At 36.0% G+C, this 19,897-nt stretch overlaps 1 non-coding gene across 1 annotated transcript; it reads right to left on the bottom strand.

Moving 5' to 3' along the window:
• Nucleotides 1–18,495: 18,495 nt before the first annotated feature.
• Nucleotides 18,496–18,569, bottom strand: TRNAT-UGU (transfer RNA threonine (anticodon UGU)). Its single transcript has one exon. It is a non-coding gene; the product is annotated as a tRNA-Thr (tRNA).
• Between the last annotated feature and the right edge of the window lie 1,328 nt (nucleotides 18,570–19,897).

Genomic DNA, 19,897 nt, shown 5'->3' with positions numbered 1-19,897 from the left:
CTTTAACTAACTAAGCCACAGCACCACAAGCTGATGAGGAGGACAGGAAAGCCAGGGAGGATTTAATAACTAATCAATAATTTCAAGTGGTTAACTGAGCAAAACAACATTAAGCTTGTGTAGTATTCCATGCAAAGCATAATTATGGAATAAGATGTCGCTCTCAGTCTTGGCAATTGAGAAACCAAGTAATTTTTGAAGAGCATTATTTAAAAGGAGAATGAGAAATTTGTGGAATAGTAAAAAAAAACACTGCTGTAACTTTTTTAAAGCTTCATCCCATATTTCTTCCTTTTTAGCACTTAGAGCAGATTCTTAATCCCACTATTGCACTAGTGGAGAGATCGATGTTGTACACAATTGAAATCCAAATTTTGAGGTTTAGAAGCTTTACTCGGAAAAGAAGGCAGTGCTGAGATTAGAACTCAGGATCTCCTGTTTACAAGACAGGCACTTTAAGAAAACTAAGCCACAGCACCACAAGCTGATGAGTAGGACAGGAAAGCAAGTGACGATTTAATCACTAATTAAAAATTTCAAGCGTTTAACTGAGCAAAACAACATAAAGCTTGAGTTCCATTACATGCAGAGCATAATCATGGAATAAGATGTCGCTCTCAGTCTTGGCACTTGAGAAACCAAGTAATTTTTGAAGAGCATTATTTAAAAGGACAATGACAAATTTGTAGAATAGTAAAAAAAAAACACTGCTGTAACTTTTTTAAAGCATCATCCCATATTTCTTCCTTTTTAGCACTTGGAGCAGATTCTTAATCCCACTATCGTAGAATTTGATGTTGTACACAATTGAAATCCACATTTTAAGGTTTAGAAGCTTTACTCGGAAAAGAAGGCAGTGCTTAGAACTCAGGATCTCCTGTTTACAAGACAGGCACTTTAACAATCTAAGCCACAGCACCACAAGCTGATGAGTAGAACAGGAAAGCCAGTGACTATTTAATCACTAATTAAAAATTTCAAGCGTTTGAGCAAAATAACATAAAGCTTGAGTTCCATTCCATGCAGAGCATAATCATGGAATAAGATGTCGCTCTCAGTCTTGGCAATTGAGAAACCAAGTAATTTTTGAAGAGCATTATTTAAAAGGACAATGGCAAATTTGTAGAATAGTTAAAAAAAAACACTGCTGTAACTTTTTTAAAGCTTCATCCCATCTTTCTTCCTTTTTAGCACTTAGAGCAGATTCTTAATCCCACTATTGCACTATCGTAGAGATCGATGTTGTACACAATTGAAGTCCACATTTTGAGGTTTAAAAGCTTTACTCGGAAATGAAGGCAATGCTGAGATTTGAACTCAGGATCTCCTGTTTACAAGACAGGCGCTTTAACTAACTAAGCCACAGCACCACAAGCTGATGAGGAGGACAGGAAAGCCAGTGAGGTATTAATCACTAATTAAAAATTTCAAGTGGTTAACTGAGCAAAACAACATTTAGCTTGAGTAGTATTCCATGCAAAGCATAATCATGGAATAAGATGTCGCTCTCAGTCTTGGCAATTGAGAAACCAAGTAATTTTTGAAGAGCATTATTTAAAAGGACAATGAGAAATTTGTGGAATAGTAAAAAAAAATCACTGCTGTAACTTTTTTAAAGCTTCATCCCATATTTCTTCCTTTTTAGCACTTAGAGCAGATTCTTAATCCCACTATTGCACTTTCGTAGAGATCGATGTTGTACACAATTGAAGTAAGCATTTTGAGTTTTAAAAGCTTTACTCGGAAAAGAAAGAAGTGCTGAGATTTGAGATCAGGATCTTCTGTTTACAAGACAGGCGCTTTAACCAACTAAGCCACAGCACCACAAGCTGATGAGGAGGACAGGAAAGCCAGTGACGATTTAATCACTAATTAAAAATTTCAAGCGTTTAACTGAGCAAAACAACATAAAGCTTGAGCTCCATTCCATGCAGAGCATAATCATGGAATAAGATGTCGCTCTCAGTCTTGGCAATTGAGAAACCAAGTAATTTTTAAAGAGCATTATTTAAAAGGACAATGGCAAATTTGTAGAATAGTTAAAAAAAAAACCTGCGGTAACTTTTTTAAAGCTTCATCCCATCTTTCTTCCTTTTTAGCGCTTAGAGCAGATTCTTAATCCCACTATTGCACTATCGTAGAGATCGATGTTGTACACAATTGAAGTCAACATTTTGAGGTTTAAAAGCTTTACTCGGAAAAGAATGCAGTGCTGAGTTTTGAGCTCAGGATTTTCTGTTTACAAGACAGGCGCTTTAACCAACTAAGCCACAGCACCACAAGCTGATGAGGAGGACGGGAAAGCCAGGGAGGATTTAATAACTAATCAATAATTTCAAGTGGTTAACTGAGCAAAACAACATTAAGCTTGTGTAGTATTCCATGCAAAGCATAATCATGGAATAAGATGTCGCTCTCAGTCTTGGCAATTGAGAAACCAAGTAATTTTTGAAGAGCATTATTTAAAAGGACAATGACAAATTTGTGGAATAGTAAAAAAAAACACTACTGTAACTTTTTTAAAGCTTCATCCCATATTTCTTCCTTTTTAGCACTTACAGCAGATTCTTAATCCCACTATTGTAGAAATCAATGTTGTACACAATTGAAATCCACATTTTAAGGTTTAGAAGCTTTACTCGGAAAAGAAGGCAGCGCTGAGATTAGAACTCAGGATCTCCAGTTTACAAGACAGGCACTTTAACAAACTAAGCCACAGCACCACAAGTTGATGAGTAGGACAGGAAAGCCAGTGACGATTTAATCACTAATTAAAAATTTCAAGCGTTTAACTGAGCAAAACAACATAAAGCTTGAGTTCCATTCCATGCAGAGCATAATCATGGAATAAGACGTCGCTCTCAGTCTTGGCAATTGAGAAACCAAGTAATTTTTGAAGAGCATTATTTAAAAGGACAATGAGAAATTTGTAGAATAGTAAAAAAAAAAACACTGCTGTAACTTTTATAAAGGTTCATCCCGTCTTTCTTCCTTTTTAGCACTTAGAGCAGATTCTTAATCCCACTATTGCACTTTCGTAGAGATCGATGTTGTACACAATTGAAGTCAGCATTTTGAGGTTTAAAAGCTTTACTCGGAAAAGAAGGCAGTGCTGAGATTTGAGCTCAGGATCTTCTGTTTACAAGACAGGCGCTTTAACCAACTAAGCCACAGCACCACAAGCTGATGAGGAGGACAGGAAAGCCAAGGAGGATTTAATAACTAATCAATAATTTCAAGTGGTTAACTGAGCAAAACAACATTAAGCTTGTGTAGTATTCCATGCAAAGCATTATCATGGAATAAGATGTCGCTCTCAGTCTTGGCATTTGAGAAACCAAGTAATTTTTGAAGAGCATTATTTAAAAGGACAATGAGAAATTTGTGGAATAGTAAAAAAAAATCACAGCTGTAACTTTTTTAAAGCTTCATCCCATATTTCTTCCTTTTTAGCACTTAAAGCAGATTCTTAATCCCACTATTGCACTTTCGTAGAGATCGATGTTGTACACAATTGAAGTCAGCATTTTGAGGTTTAAAAGCTTTACTCGGAAAAGAAGACAGTGCTGAGATTTGAGCTCAGGATCTTCTGTTTACAAGACAGGCGCTTTAATCAACTAAGCCACAGCACCACAAGCTGATGAGGAGGACAGGAAAGCCAGTGAGGATTTAATAACTAATCAATAATTTCAAGTGGTTAACTGAGCAAAACAACATTAAGCTTGTGTAGTATTCCATACAAAGCATTATCATGGAATAAGATGTCGCTCTCAGTCTTGGCAATTGAGAAACGAAGTAATTTTTGAAGAGCATTATTTAAAAGGACAATGAGAAATTTGTGGAATAGTAAAAAAAAATCACTGCTTTAACTTTTTTAAAGCTTCATCCCATATTTCTTCCTTTTTAGCACTTAGAGCAGATTCTTGATCCCACTATTGCACTATCGTAGAGATCGATGTTGTACACAATTGAAGTCCCCATTTTGAGGTTTAAAAGCTTTACTCAGAAAAGAAGGCAGCGCTGAGATTAGAACTCAGGATCTCCTGTTTACAAGACAGGCACTTTAACAAACTAAGCCACAGCACCACAAGTTGATGAGTAGGACAGGAAAGCCAGTGACGATTTAATCACTAATTAAAAATTTCAAGCGTTTAACTGAGCAAAACAACATAAAGCTTGAGTTCCATTCCATGCAGAGCATAATCATGGAATAAGATGTCGCTCTCAGTCTTGGCACTTGAGAAAACAAGTAATTTTTGAAGAGCATTATTTAAAAGGACAATGAAAAATTAGTAGAATAGTTAAAAAAAACACTGCTGTAACTCTTCTAAAGGTTCATCCCGTCTTTCTTCCTTTTTAGCACTTGGAGCAGATTCTTTATCCCACTATTGCATTATCGTAGAGATCGATGTTGTACACAACTGAAATCCACATTTTGAGGTTTAGAAGCTTTACTTGGAAAAGATGACAGTGCTGAGATTAGAACTCAGGATCTCCTGTTTACAAGACAGGCACTTTAACCAACTAAGCCACAGCCCCACAAGCTGATGAGTTGGACAAGAAAGCCAGTGATGATTTAATCACTAATTAAAAATTTCAAGCGTTTAACTGAGCAAAACAACATAAAGCTTGAGTTCCATTCCATGCAGAGCATAATCATGGAATAAGATGTCGCTCTCAGTCTTGGCAATTGAGAAACCAAGTAATTTTTGAAGAGCATTATTTAAAAGGACAAGGAGAAATTTGTAGAATAGTAAAAAAAAAAACACTGCTGTAACTTTTATAAAGGTTCATCCCGTCTTTCTTCCTTTTTAGCACTTAGAGCAGATTCTTAATCCCACTATTGCACTTTCGTAGAGATCGATGTTGTACACAATTGAAGTCAGCATTTTGAGGTTTAAAAGCTTTACTCGGAAAAGAAGGCAGTGCTGAGATTTGAGCTCAGGATCTTCTGTTTACAAGACAGGCGCTTTAACCAACTAAGCCACAGCACCACAAGCTGATGAGGAGGACAGGAAAGCCAAGGAGGATTTAATAACTAATCAATAATTTCAAGTGGTTAACTGAGCAAAACAACATTAAGCTTGTGTAGTATTCCATGCAAAGCATTATCATGGAATAAGATGTCGCTCTCAGTCTTGGCATTTGAGAAACCAAGTAATTTTTGAAGAGCATTATTTAAAAGGACAATGAGAAATTTGTGGAATAGTAAAAAAAAATCACTGCTGTAACTTTTTTAAAGCTTCATCCCATATTTCTTCCTTTTTAGCACTTAGAGCAGATTCTTAATCCCACTATTGCACTAGTGGAGAGATCGATGTTGTACACAATTGAAATCCAAATTTTGAGGTTTAGAAGCTTTACTCGGAAAAGAAGGCAGTGCTGAGATTAGAACTCAGGATCTCCTGTTTACAAGACAGGCACTTTAAGAAAACTAAGCCACAGCACCACAAACTGATGAGTAGAACAGGAAAGCAAGTGACGATTTAATCACTAATTAAAAATTTCAAGCGTTTAACTGAGCAAAACAACATAAAGCTTGAGTTCCATTACATGCAGAGCATAATCATGGAATAAGATGTCGCTCTCAGTCTTGGCACTTGAGAAACCAAGTAATTTTTGAAGAGCATTATTTAAAAGGACAATGACAAATTTGTAGAATAGTAAAAAAAAAACACTGCTGTAACTTTTTTAAAGCATCATCCCATATTTCTTCCTTTTTAGCACTTGGAGCAGATTCTTAATCCCACTATCGTAGAATTTGATGTTGTACACAATTGAAATCCACATTTTAAGGTTTAGAAGCTTTACTCGGAAAAGAAGGCAGTGCTTAGAACTCAGGATCTCCTGTTTACAAGACAGGCACTTTAACAATCTAAGCCACAGCACCACAAGCTGATGAGTAGAACAGGAAAGCCAGTGACTATTTAATCACTAATTAAAAATTTCAAGCGTTTGAGCAAAATAACATAAAGCTTGAGTTCCATTCCATGCAGAGCATAATCATGGAATAAGATGTCGCTCTCAGTCTTGGCAATTGAGAAACCAAGTAATTTTTGAAGAGCATTATTTAAAAGGACAATGGCAAATTTGTAGAATAGTTAAAAAAAAACACTGCTGTAACTTTTTTAAAGCTTCATCCCATCTTTCTTCCTTTTTAGCACTTAGAGCAGATTCTTAATCCCACTATTGCACTATCGTAGAGATCGATGTTGTACACAATTGAAGTCCACATTTTGAGGTTTAAAAGCTTTACTCGGAAATGAAGGCAATGCTGAGATTTGAACTCAGGATCTCCTGTTTACAAGACAGGCGCTTTAACTAACTAAGCCACAGCACCACAAGCTGATGAGGAGGACAGGAAAGCCAGTGAGGTATTAATCACTAATTAAAAATTTCAAGTGGTTAACTGAGCAAAACAACATTAAGCTTGTGTAGTATTCCATACAAAGCATTATCATGGAATAAGATGTCGCTCTCAGTCTTGGCAATTGAGAAACGAAGTAATTTTTGAAGAGCATTATTTAAAAGGACAATGAGAAATTTGTGGAATAGTAAAAAAAAATCACTGCTTTAACTTTTTTAAAGCTTCATCCCATATTTCTTCCTTTTTAGCACTTAGAGCAGATTCTTGATCCCACTATTGCACTATCGTAGAGATCGATGTTGTACACAATTGAAGTCCCCATTTTGAGGTTTAAAAGCTTTACTCAGAAAAGAAGGCAGCGCTGAGATTAGAACTCAGGATCTCCTGTTTACAAGACAGGCACTTTAACAAACTAAGCCACAGCACCACAAGTTGATGAGTAGGACAGGAAAGCCAGTGACGATTTAATCACTAATTAAAAATTTCAAGCGTTTAACTGAGCAAAACAACATAAAGCTTGAGTTCCATTCCATGCAGAGCATAATCATGGAATAAGATGTCGCTCTCAGTCTTGGCACTTGAGAAAACAAGTAATTTTTGAAGAGCATTATTTAAAAGGACAATGAAAAATTAGTAGAATAGTTAAAAAAAACACTGCTGTAACTCTTTTAAAGGTTCATCCCGTCTTTCTTCCTTTTTAGCACTTGGAGCAGATTCTTTATCCCACTATTGCATTATCGTAGAGATAGATGTTGTCCACAACTGAAATCCACATTTTGAGGTTTAGAAGCTTTACTCGGAAAAGATGACAGTGCTGAGATTAGAACTCAGGATCTCCTGTTTACAAGACAGGCACTTTAACCAACTAAGCCACAGCCCCACAAGCTGATGAGTTGGACAGGAAAGCCAGTGATGATTTAATCACTAATTAAAAATTTCAAGCGTTTAACTGAGCAAAACAACATAAAGCTTGAGTTCCATTCCATGCAGAGCATAATCATGGAATAAGATGTCGCTCTCAGTCTTGGCAATTGAGAAACCAAGTAATTTTTGAAGAGCATTATTTAAAAGGACAATGAGAAATTTGTAGAATAGTAAAAAAAAAAACACTGCTGTAACTTTTATAAAGGTTCATCCCGTCTTTCTTCCTTTTTAGCACTTAGAGCAGATTCTTAATCCCACTATTGCACTTTCGTAGAGATCGATGTTGTACACAATTGAAGTCAGCATTTTGAGGTTTAAAAGCTTTACTCGGAAAAGAAGGCAGTGCTGAGATTTGAGCTCAGGATCTTCTGTTTACAAGACAGGCGCTTTAACCAACTAAGCCACAGCACCACAAGCTGATGAGGAGGACAGGAAAGCCAAGGAGGATTTAATAACTAATCAATAATTTCAAGTGGTTAACTGAGCAAAACAACATTAAGCTTGTGTAGTATTCCATGCAAAGCATTATCATGGAATAAGATGTCGCTCTCAGTCTTGGCATTTGAGAAACCAAGTAATTTTTGAAGAGCATTATTTAAAAGGACAATGAGAAATTTGTGGAATAGTAAAAAAAAATCACTGCTGTAACTTTTTTAAAGCTTCATCCCATATTTCTTCCTTTTTAGCACTTAAAGCAGATTCTTAATCCCACTATTGCACTTTCGTAGAGATCGATGTTGTACACAATTGAAGTCAGCATTTTGAGGTTTAAAAGCTTTACTCGGAAAAGAAGACAGTGCTGAGATTTGAGCTCAGGATCTTCTGTTTACAAGACAGGTGCTTTAATCAACTAAGACACAGCACCACAAGCTGATGAGGAGGACAGGAAAGCCAGTGAGGATTTAATAACTAATCAATAATTTCAAGTGGTTAACTGAGCAAAACAACATTAAGCTTGTGTAGTATTCCATACAAAGCATTATCATGGAATAAGATGTCGCTCTCAGTCTTGGCAATTGAGAAACCAAGTAATTTTTGAAGAGCATTATTTAAAAGGACAATGAGAAATTTGTGGAATAGTAAAAAAAAATCACTGCTTTAACTTTTTTAAAGCTTCATCCCATATTTCTTCCTTTTTAGCACTTAGAGCAGATTCTTAATCCCACTATTGCACTATCGTAGAGATCGATGTTGTACACAATTGAAGTCCCCATTTTGAGGTTTAAAAGCTTTACTCAGAAAAGAAGGCAGTGCTGAGATTAGAACTCAGGATCTCCTGTTTACAAGACAGGCACTTTAACAAACTAAGCCACAGCACCACAAGTTGATGAGTAGGACAGGAAAGCCAGTGACGATTTAATCACTAATTAAAAATTTCAAGCGTTTAACTGAGCAAAACAACATAAAGCTTGAGTTCCATTCCATGCAGAGCATAATCATGGAATAAGATGTCGCTCTCAGTCTTGGCACTTGAGAAAACAAGTAATTTTTGAAGAGCATTATTTAAAAGGACAATGAAAAATTAGTAGAATAGTTAAAAAAAACACTGCTGTAACTCTTTTAAAGGTTCATCCCGTCTTTATTCCTTTTTAGCACTTGGAGCAGATTCTTTATCCCACTATTGCATTATCGTAGAGATCGATGTTGTACACAACTGAAATCCACATTTTGAGGTTTAGAAGCTTTACTCGGAAAATATGACAGTGCTGAGATTAGAACTCAGGATCTCCTGTTTACAAGACAGGCACTTTAACCAACTAAGCCACAGCACCACAAGCTGATGAGTTGGACAGGAAAGCCAGTGATGATTTAATCACTAATTAAAAATTTCAAGCGTTTAACTGAGCAAAACAACATAAAGCTTGAGTTCCATTCCATGCAGAGCATAATCATGGAATAAGATGTCGCTCTCAGTCTTGGCAATTGAGAAACCAAGTAATTTTTGAAGAGCATTATTTAAAAGGACAAGGAGAAATTTGTAGAATAGTAAAAAAAAAAACACTGCTGTAACTTTTATAAAGGTTCATCCCGTCTTTCTTCCTTTTTAGCACTTAGAGCAGATTCTTAATCCCACTATTGCACTTTCGTAGAGATCGATGTTGTACACAATTGAAGTCAGCATTTTGAGGTTTAAAAGCTTTACTCGGAAAAGAAGGCAGTGCTGAGATTTGAGCTCAGGATCTTCTGTTTACAAGACAGGCGCTTTAACCAACTAAGCCACAGCACCACAAGCTGATGAGGAGGACAGGAAAGCCAAGGAGGATTTAATAACTAATCAATAATTTCAAGTGGTTAACTGAGCAAAACAACATTAAGCTTGTGTAGTATTCCATGCAAAGCATTATCATGGAATAAGATGTCGCTCTCAGTCTTGGCATTTGAGAAACCAAGTAATTTTTGAAGAGCATTATTTAAAAGGACAATGAGAAATTTGTGGAATAGTAAAAAAAAATCACTGCTGTAACTTTTTTAAAGCTTCATCCCATATTTCTTCCTTTTTAGCACTTAGAGCAGATTCTTAATCCCACTATTGCACTAGTGGAGAGATCGATGTTGTACACAATTGAAATCCAAATTTTGAGGTTTAGAAGCTTTACTCGGAAAAGAAGGCAGTGCTGAGATTAGAACTCAGGATCTCCTGTTTACAAGACAGGCACTTTAAGAAAACTAAGCCACAGCACCACAAACTGATGAGTAGAACAGGAAAGCAAGTGACGATTTAATCACTAATTAAAAATTTCAAGCGTTTAACTGAGCAAAACAACATAAAGCTTGAGTTCCATTACATGCAGAGCATAATCATGGAATAAGATGTCGCTCTCAGTCTTGGCACTTGAGAAACCAAGTAATTTTTGAAGAGCATTATTTAAAAGGACAATGACAAATTTGTAGAATAGTAAAAAAAAAACACTGCTGTAACTTTTTTAAAGCATCATCCCATATTTCTTCCTTTTTAGCACTTGGAGCAGATTCTTAATCCCACTATCGTAGAATTTGATGTTGTACACAATTGAAATCCACATTTTAAGGTTTAGAAGCTTTACTCGGAAAAGAAGGCAGTGCTTAGAACTCAGGATCTCCTGTTTACAAGACAGGCACTTTAACAATCTAAGCCACAGCACCACAAGCTGATGAGTAGAACAGGAAAGCCAGTGACTATTTAATCACTAATTAAAAATTTCAAGCGTTTGAGCAAAATAACATAAAGCTTGAGTTCCATTCCATGCAGAGCATAATCATGGAATAAGATGTCGCTCTCAGTCTTGGCAATTGAGAAACCAAGTAATTTTTGAAGAGCATTATTTAAAAGGACAATGGCAAATTTGTAGAATAGTTAAAAAAAAACACTGCTGTAACTTTTTTAAAGCTTCATCCCATCTTTCTTCCTTTTTAGCACTTAGAGCAGATTCTTAATCCCACTATTGCACTATCGTAGAGATCGATGTTGTACACAATTGAAGTCCACATTTTGAGGTTTAAAAGCTTTACTCGGAAATGAAGGCAATGCTGAGATTTGAACTCAGGATCTCCTGTTTACAAGACAGGCGCTTTAACTAACTAAGCCACAGCACCACAAGCTGATGAGGAGGACAGGAAAGCCAGTGAGGTATTAATCACTAATTAAAAATTTCAAGTGGTTAACTGAGCAAAACAACATTAAGCTTGTGTAGTATTCCATACAAAGCATTATCATGGAATAAGATGTCGCTCTCAGTCTTGGCAATTGAGAAACGAAGTAATTTTTGAAGAGCATTATTTAAAAGGACAATGAGAAATTTGTGGAATAGTAAAAAAAAATCACTGCTTTAACTTTTTTAAAGCTTCATCCCATATTTCTTCCTTTTTAGCACTTAGAGCAGATTCTTGATCCCACTATTGCACTATCGTAGAGATCGATGTTGTACACAATTGAAGTCCCCATTTTGAGGTTTAAAAGCTTTACTCAGAAAAGAAGGCAGCGCTGAGATTAGAACTCAGGATCTCCTGTTTACAAGACAGGCACTTTAACAAACTAAGCCACAGCACCACAAGTTGATGAGTAGGACAGGAAAGCCAGTGACGATTTAATCACTAATTAAAAATTTCAAGCGTTTAACTGAGCAAAACAACATAAAGCTTGAGTTCCATTCCATGCAGAGCATAATCATGGAATAAGATGTCGCTCTCAGTCTTGGCACTTGAGAAAACAAGTAATTTTTGAAGAGCATTATTTAAAAGGACAATGAAAAATTAGTAGAATAGTTAAAAAAAACACTGCTGTAACTCTTTTAAAGGTTCATCCCGTCTTTCTTCCTTTTTAGCACTTGGAGCAGATTCTTTATCCCACTATTGCATTATCGTAGAGATAGATGTTGTCCACAACTGAAATCCACATTTTGAGGTTTAGAAGCTTTACTCGGAAAAGATGACAGTGCTGAGATTAGAACTCAGGATCTCCTGTTTACAAGACAGGCACTTTAACCAACTAAGCCACAGCCCCACAAGCTGATGAGTTGGACAGGAAAGCCAGTGATGATTTAATCACTAATTAAAAATTTCAAGCGTTTAACTGAGCAAAACAACATAAAGCTTGAGTTCCATTCCATGCAGAGCATAATCATGGAATAAGATGTCGCTCTCAGTCTTGGCAATTGAGAAACCAAGTAATTTTTGAAGAGCATTATTTAAAAGGACAATGAGAAATTTGTAGAATAGTAAAAAAAAAAACACTGCTGTAACTTTTATAAAGGTTCATCCCGTCTTTCTTCCTTTTTAGCACTTAGAGCAGATTCTTAATCCCACTATTGCACTTTCGTAGAGATCGATGTTGTACACAATTGAAGTCAGCATTTTGAGGTTTAAAAGCTTTACTCGGAAAAGAAGGCAGTGCTGAGATTTGAGCTCAGGATCTTCTGTTTACAAGACAGGCGCTTTAACCAACTAAGCCACAGCACCACAAGCTGATGAGGAGGACAGGAAAGCCAAGGAGGATTTAATAACTAATCAATAATTTCAAGTGGTTAACTGAGCAAAACAACATTAAGCTTGTGTAGTATTCCATGCAAAGCATTATCATGGAATAAGATGTCGCTCTCAGTCTTGGCATTTGAGAAACCAAGTAATTTTTGAAGAGCATTATTTAAAAGGACAATGAGAAATTTGTGGAATAGTAAAAAAAAATCACTGCTGTAACTTTTTTAAAGCTTCATCCCATATTTCTTCCTTTTTAGCACTTAAAGCAGATTCTTAATCCCACTATTGCACTTTCGTAGAGATCGATGTTGTACACAATTGAAGTCAGCATTTTGAGGTTTAAAAGCTTTACTCGGAAAAGAAGACAGTGCTGAGATTTGAGCTCAGGATCTTCTGTTTACAAGACAGGTGCTTTAATCAACTAAGACACAGCACCACAAGCTGATGAGGAGGACAGGAAAGCCAGTGAGGATTTAATAACTAATCAATAATTTCAAGTGGTTAACTGAGCAAAACAACATTAAGCTTGTGTAGTATTCCATACAAAGCATTATCATGGAATAAGATGTCGCTCTCAGTCTTGGCAATTGAGAAACCAAGTAATTTTTGAAGAGCATTATTTAAAAGGACAATGAGAAATTTGTGGAATAGTAAAAAAAAATCACTGCTTTAACTTTTTTAAAGCTTCATCCCATATTTCTTCCTTTTTAGCACTTAGAGCAGATTCTTAATCCCACTATTGCACTATCGTAGAGATCGATGTTGTACACAATTGAAGTCCCCATTTTGAGGTTTAAAAGCTTTACTCAGAAAAGAAGGCAGTGCTGAGATTAGAACTCAGGATCTCCTGTTTACAAGACAGGCACTTTAACAAACTAAGCCACAGCACCACAAGTTGATGAGTAGGACAGGAAAGCCAGTGACGATTTAATCACTAATTAAAAATTTCAAGCGTTTAACTGAGCAAAACAACATAAAGCTTGAGTTCCATTCCATGCAGAGCATAATCATGGAATAAGATGTCGCTCTCAGTCTTGGCACTTGAGAAAACAAGTAATTTTTGAAGAGCATTATTTAAAAGGACAATGAAAAATTAGTAGAATAGTTAAAAAAAACACTGCTGTAACTCTTTTAAAGGTTCATCCCGTCTTTATTCCTTTTTAGCACTTGGAGCAGATTCTTTATCCCACTATTGCATTATCGTAGAGATCGATGTTGTACACAACTGAAATCCACATTTTGAGGTTTAGAAGCTTTACTCGGAAAATATGACAGTGCTGAGATTAGAACTCAGGATCTCCTGTTTACAAGACAGGCACTTTAACCAACTAAGCCACAGCACCACAAGCTGATGAGTTGGACAGGAAAGCCAGTGATGATTTAATCACTAATTAAAAATTTCAAGCGTTTAACTGAGCAAAACAACATAAAGCTTGAGTTCCATTCCATGCAGAGCATAATCATGGAATAAGATGTCGCTCTCAGTCTTGGCAATTGAGAAACCAAGTAATTTTTGAAGAGCATTATTTAAAAGGACAATGAGAAATTTGTAGAATAGTAAAAAAAAAAACACTGCTGTAACTTTTATAAAGGTTCATCCCGTCTTTCTTCCTTTTTAGCACTTAGAGCAGATTCTTAATCCCACTATTGCACTTTCGTAGAGATCGATGTTGTACACAATTGAAGTCAGCATTTTGAGGTTTAAAAGCTTTACTCGGAAAAGAAGGCAGTGCTGAGATTTGAGCTCAGGATCTTCTGTTTACAAGACAGGCGCTTTAACCAACTAAGCCACAGCACCACAAGCTGATGAGGAGGACAGGAAAGCCAAGGAGGATTTAATAACTAATCAATAATTTCAAGTGGTTCACTGAGCAAAACAACATTAAGCTTGTGTAGTATTCCATGCAAAGCATTATCATGGAATAAGATGTCGCTCTCAGTCTTGGCATTTGAGAAACCAAGTAATTTTTGAAGAGCATTATTTAAAAGGACAATGAGAAATTTGTGGAATAGTAAAAAAAAATCACTGCTGTAACTTTTTTAAAGCTTCATCCCATATTTCTTCCTTTTTAGCACTTAGAGCAGATTCTTAATCCCACTATTGCACTTTCGTAGAGATCGATGTTGTACACAATTGAAGTCAGCATTTTGAGGTTTAAAAGCTTTACTCGGAAAAGAAGACAGTGCTGAGATTTGAGCTCAGGATCTTCTGTTTACAAGACAGGCGCTTTAATCAACTAAGCCACAGCACCACAAGCTGATGAGTAGAACAGGAAAGCCAGTGAGGATTTAATAACTAATCAATAATTTCAAGTGGTTAACTGAGCAAAACAACATTAAGCTTGTGTAGTATTCCATACAAAGCATTATCATGGAATAAGATGTCGCTCTCAGTCTTGGCAATTGAGAAACCAAGTAATTTTTGAAGAGCATTATTTAAAAGGACAATGAGAAATTTGTGGAATAGTAAAAAAAAAATCACTGCTTTAACTTTTTTAAAGCTTCATCCCATATTTCTTCCTTTTTAGCACTTAGAGCAGATTCTTAATCCCACTATTGCACTATCGTAGAGATCGATGTTGTACACAATTGAAGTCCCCATTTTGAGGTTTAAAAGCTTTACTCAGAAAAGAAGGCAGTGCTGATATTTGAACTCATGATCTCCTGTTTACAAGACAGGCGCTTTAACTAACTAAGCCACAGCACCACAAGCTGATGAGGAGGACAGGAAAGCCAGTGAGGATTTAATCACTAATTAAAAATTTCAAGTGATTAACAGAGCAAAACAACATTAAGCTTGAGTAGTATTCCATGCAAAGCATAATCATGGAATAAGATGTCGCTCTCAGTCTTGGCACTTGAGAAACCAAGTAATTTTTGAAGAGAATTATTTAAAAGGACAATGAGAAATTTGTGGAATAGTAAAAAAAAAAACGGCTGTAACTTTTTTAAAGCTTCATCCCATGCTTCTTCCTTTTTAGCACTTATAGCAGATTCTTAATCCCACTGTCGTAGAAATAAATGTTGTACACAATTGAAATCCACATTTTAAGGTTTAGAAGCTTTACTTGGAAAAGAAGGCAGTGCTTAGATTAGAACTCAGGATCTCCTGTTTACAAGACAGGCATTTTAACAAACTAAGCCACAGCACCACAAGCTGATGAGTAGGAAAGGAAAGCCAGGGAGGATTTAATAACTAATCAATAATTTCAAGTGGTTAACTGAGCAAAACAACATTAAGATTGTGTAGTATTCCATGCAAAGCATAATCATGGAATAAGATGTCGCTCTCAGTCTTGGCAATTGAGAAACCAAGTAATTTTTGAAGAGCATAATTTAAAAGGACAATGAGAAATTTGTGGAATAGTAAAAAAACACTGCTGTAACTTTATTAAAGCTTCATCCCATATTTCTTCCTTTTTAACACTTAGAGCAGATTCTTAATCCCACTATTGCACTATCGTAGAGATCGATGTTGTACACAATTGAAGTCCACATTTTTAGGTTTATAAGGTTTACTCAGAAAAGAAGGCAGTGCTGAGATTTGAACTCAGGATCTCCTGTTTACAAGACAGGTGCTTTAACTAACTAAGCCACAGCACCACAAGCTGATGAGGAGGACAGGAAAGCCAGGGAGGATTTAATAACTAATCAATAATTTCAAGTGGTTAACTGAGCAAAACAACATTAAGCTTGTGTAGTATTCCATGCAAAGCATAATTATGGAATAAGATGTCGCTCTCAGTCTTGGCAATTGAGAAACCAAGTAATTTTTGAAGAGCATTATTTAAAAGGAGAATGAGAAATTTGTGGAATAGTAAAAAAAAACACTGCTGTAACTTTTTTAAAGCTTCATCCCATATTTCTTCCTTTTTAGCACTTAGAGCAGATTCTTAATCCCACTATTGCACTAGTGGAGAGATCGATGTTGTACACAATTGTAATCCAAATTTTGAGGTTTAGAAGCTTTACTCGGAAAAGAAGGCAGTGCTGAGATTAGAACTCAGGATCTCCTGTTTACAAGACAGGCACTTTAAGAAAACTAAGCCACAGCACCACAAGCTGATGAGTAGGACAGGAAAGCAAGTGACGATTTAATCACTAATTAAAAATTTCAAGCGTTTAACTGAGCAAAACAACATAAAGCTTGAGTTCCATTACATGCAGAGCATAATCATGGAATAAGATGTCGCTCTCAGTCTTGGCACTTGAGAAACCATTAATTTTTGAAGAGCATTATTTAAAAGGACAATGAGAAATTTGTAGAATAGTAAAAAAAAAACCACTGCTGTAACTTTTTTAAAGGTTCATCCCGTCTTTCTTCCTTTTTAGCACTTAGAGCAGATTCTTAATCCCACTATCGTAGAAATTGATGTTGTACACAATTGAAATCCACATTTTAAGGTTTAGAAGCTTTACTCAGAAAAGAAGGCAGTGCTTAGATTAGAACTCAGGATCTCCTGTTTACAAGACAGGCGCTTTAACTAACTAAGCCACAGCACCACAAGCTGATGAGGAGGACAGGAAAGCCAGTGAGGATTTAATCACTAATTAAAAATTTCAAGTGGTTAACAGAGCAAAACAACATTAAGCTTGAGTAGTATTCCATGCAAAGCATAATCATGGAATAAGATGTCGCTCTCAGTCTTGGCACTTGAGAAACCAAGTAATTTTTGAAGAGCATTATTTAAAAGGACAATGACAAATTTGTAGAATAGTAAAAAAAAAAAAACTGCTGTAACTTTTTTAAAGCTTCATCCCATCTTTCTTCCTTTTTAGCACTTAGAGCACATTCATAATCTCACTATTGCACTATCGTAGAGATCGATGTTGTACACAATTGAAGTCCACATTTTGAGGTTTAAAAGCTTTACTCGGAAAAGAAGGCAGTGCTGAGATTAGAGCTAAGGATCTTCTGTTTACAAGACAGGTGCTTTAACCAACTAAACCACAGCACCACAAGCTGATGAGGAGGACAGGAAAGCCAGGGAGGATTTAATAACTAATCAATAATTTCAAGTGGTTAACTGAGCAAAACAACATTAAGCTTGTGTAGTATTCTATGCAAAGCATAATCATGGAATAAGATGTCGCTCTCAGTCTTGTCAAATGAGTAACCAAGTAATTTTTGAAGAGCATTATTTAAAAGGACAATGACAAATTTGAAGAATAGTAAAAAAAAAAAACCCTGCTGTAACTTTTTTAAAGCTTCATCCCATCTTTCCTCCTTTTTAGCACTTGGAGCAAATTCTTAATCCCAGTATTGCACTATCGTAGAGATCGATGATGTACATAATTGAAGTCCACATTTTGAGGTTTAAAAGCTTTACTCGGAAAAGAAAACAGTTCTGAGATTTGAACTCAGGATCTCCTGTTTACAAGACAGGCGCTGTAACCAATTAAGCCACAGAACCACAAGCTGATGAGGAATACAGGAAAGCCAGTGAGGATATAATCACTAATTAAAAATTTCAAGTGGTTAACTGAGCAAAACAACATTAAGCTAGAGTAGTATTCCATGCAAAGCATAATCATGGAATAAGATGTTGGTCTCAGTCTTGGCACTTGAGAAACCAAGTAATTTTTGAAGAGCATTATTTAAAAGGACAATGACAAATTTGTAGAATAGTAAAAAAAAAAAACACTGTTGTAACTTTTTTAAAGCTTCATCCCATCTTTCTTCCTTTTTAGCACTTAGAGCAGATTCTTAATCCCACTATTGCATTATCGTAGAGATCGATGTTGTACACAATTGAAGTCCACATTTTGAGGTTTAAAAGCTGAACTCGGAAAAGAAGGCAGTGCTGAGATTTGAACTCAGGATCTTCTATTTACAAGACAGGCACTTTAACCAACTAAACCACAGCACCACTAGCTGAAGAGGAGGACAGGAAAGTTAGGGAGGATTTAATAACTAATCAATAATTTCAAGTGGTTAATTGAGCAAATCAATATTAAGCTTGTGCAGTATTCCATGCAAAGCATAATCATGAAATAAGATGTCGCTCTCAGTCTTGGCAATTGAGAAACCAAGTAATTTTTGAAGAGCATTATTTAAAAGGACAATGACAAATTTGTAGAATAGTAAAAAAAAAAACACTGTTGTAACTTTTTTAAAGCTTCATCCCATCTTTCTTCCTTTTTAGCACTTAGAGCAGATTCTTAATCCCACTATTGCACTGTCGTAGAGATCGATGTTGTACACAATTGAAGTCCACATTTTGAGGTTTAAAAGCCTTTCTCGGAAAAGAAGGCAGTGCTGAGATTTGAACTCAGGATCTCCTGTTTACAAGACAGGCGCTTTAACCAACTAAGCCACAGCACCACAAGCTGATGAGGGGGACAGGAAAGCCAGTGAGGATTTAATCACTAATTAAAAATTTCAAGTGTTTAACTGAGCAAAACAACATAAAGCTTGAGTTCCATTCCATGCAGAGCATAATCATAGAATAAGATGTCGCTCTCAGTCTTGGCAATTGAGAAACCAAGTAATTTTTGAAGAGCATTATTTAAAAGGACAATGACAAATTTGTAGAATAGTAAAAAAAAAAACACTGTTGTAACTTTTTTAAAGCTTCATCCCATCTTTCTTACTTTTTAGCACTTAGAGCAGATTCTTAATCCCACTATTGCACTATCGTAGAGATCGATGTTGTACACAATTGAAGTCCACATTTTGAGGTTTAAAAGCTGAACTCGGAAAAGGAGGCAGTGCTGATATTTGAACTCAGGATCTCCTGTTTACAAGACAGGCGCGTTAACCAACTTAACCACAGCACCACAAGCTGATGAGTAGGACAGGAAAGCCAGGGAGGATTTAAAAGCTAATCAATAATTTCAAGTGGTTAATTGAGCAAAACAACATTAAGCTTGTGTAGTATTCCATGCAAAGCATAATCATGGAATAAGATGTCGCTCTCAGTCTTGTCAAATGAGTAACCAAGTAATTTTTGAAGAGCATTATTTAAAAGGACAATGACAAATTTGAAGAATAGTAAAAAAAAAAAACCCTGCTGTAACTTTTTTAAAGCTTCATCCCATCTTTCCTCCTTTTTAGCACTTGGAGCAGATTCTTAATCCCACTATTGCACTATCGTAGAGATCGATGTTGTTCATAATTGAAGTCCACATTTTGAGGTTTAAAAGCTTTACTCGGAAAAGAAAGCAGTTCTGAGATTTGAACTCAGGAACTCCTGTTTACAAGACAGGCGCTTTAACCAATTAAGCCACAGAACCACAAGCTGATGAGGAGTACAGGAAAGCCAGTGAGGATATAATCACTAATTAAAAATTTCAAGTGGTTAACTGAGCAAAACAACATTAAGCTAGAGTAGTATTCCATGCAAAGCATAATCATGGAATAAGATGTCGCTCTCAGTCTTGGCAATTGAGGAACCAAGTAATTTTTGAAGAGCATTATTTAAAAGGACAATGACAAATTTGTAGAATAGTAAAAAAAAAAACACTGTTGTAACTTTTTTAAAGCTTCATCCCATCTTTCTTCCTTTTTAGCACTTAGAGGAGATTCTTAATCCCACTATTGCACTGTCGTAGAAATCGATGTTGTACACAATTGAAGTCCACATTTTGAGGTTTAAAAGCCTTTCTTGGAAAAGAAGGCAGTGCTGAGATTTGAACTCAGGACCTTCTGTT

Source organism: Phyllobates terribilis, unplaced genomic scaffold (genome assembly GCF_046119375.1).
Source record: "Phyllobates terribilis strain yellow unplaced genomic scaffold, ASM4611937v1 Scaffold_9__5_contigs__length_417890890, whole genome shotgun sequence".
In the NCBI taxonomy this organism is placed as follows: domain Eukaryota; kingdom Metazoa; phylum Chordata; class Amphibia; order Anura; family Dendrobatidae; genus Phyllobates; species Phyllobates terribilis.
Note: the sequence above shows the minus strand (reverse complement) of the source record. Positions and strands in the feature narration are given on the sequence as shown.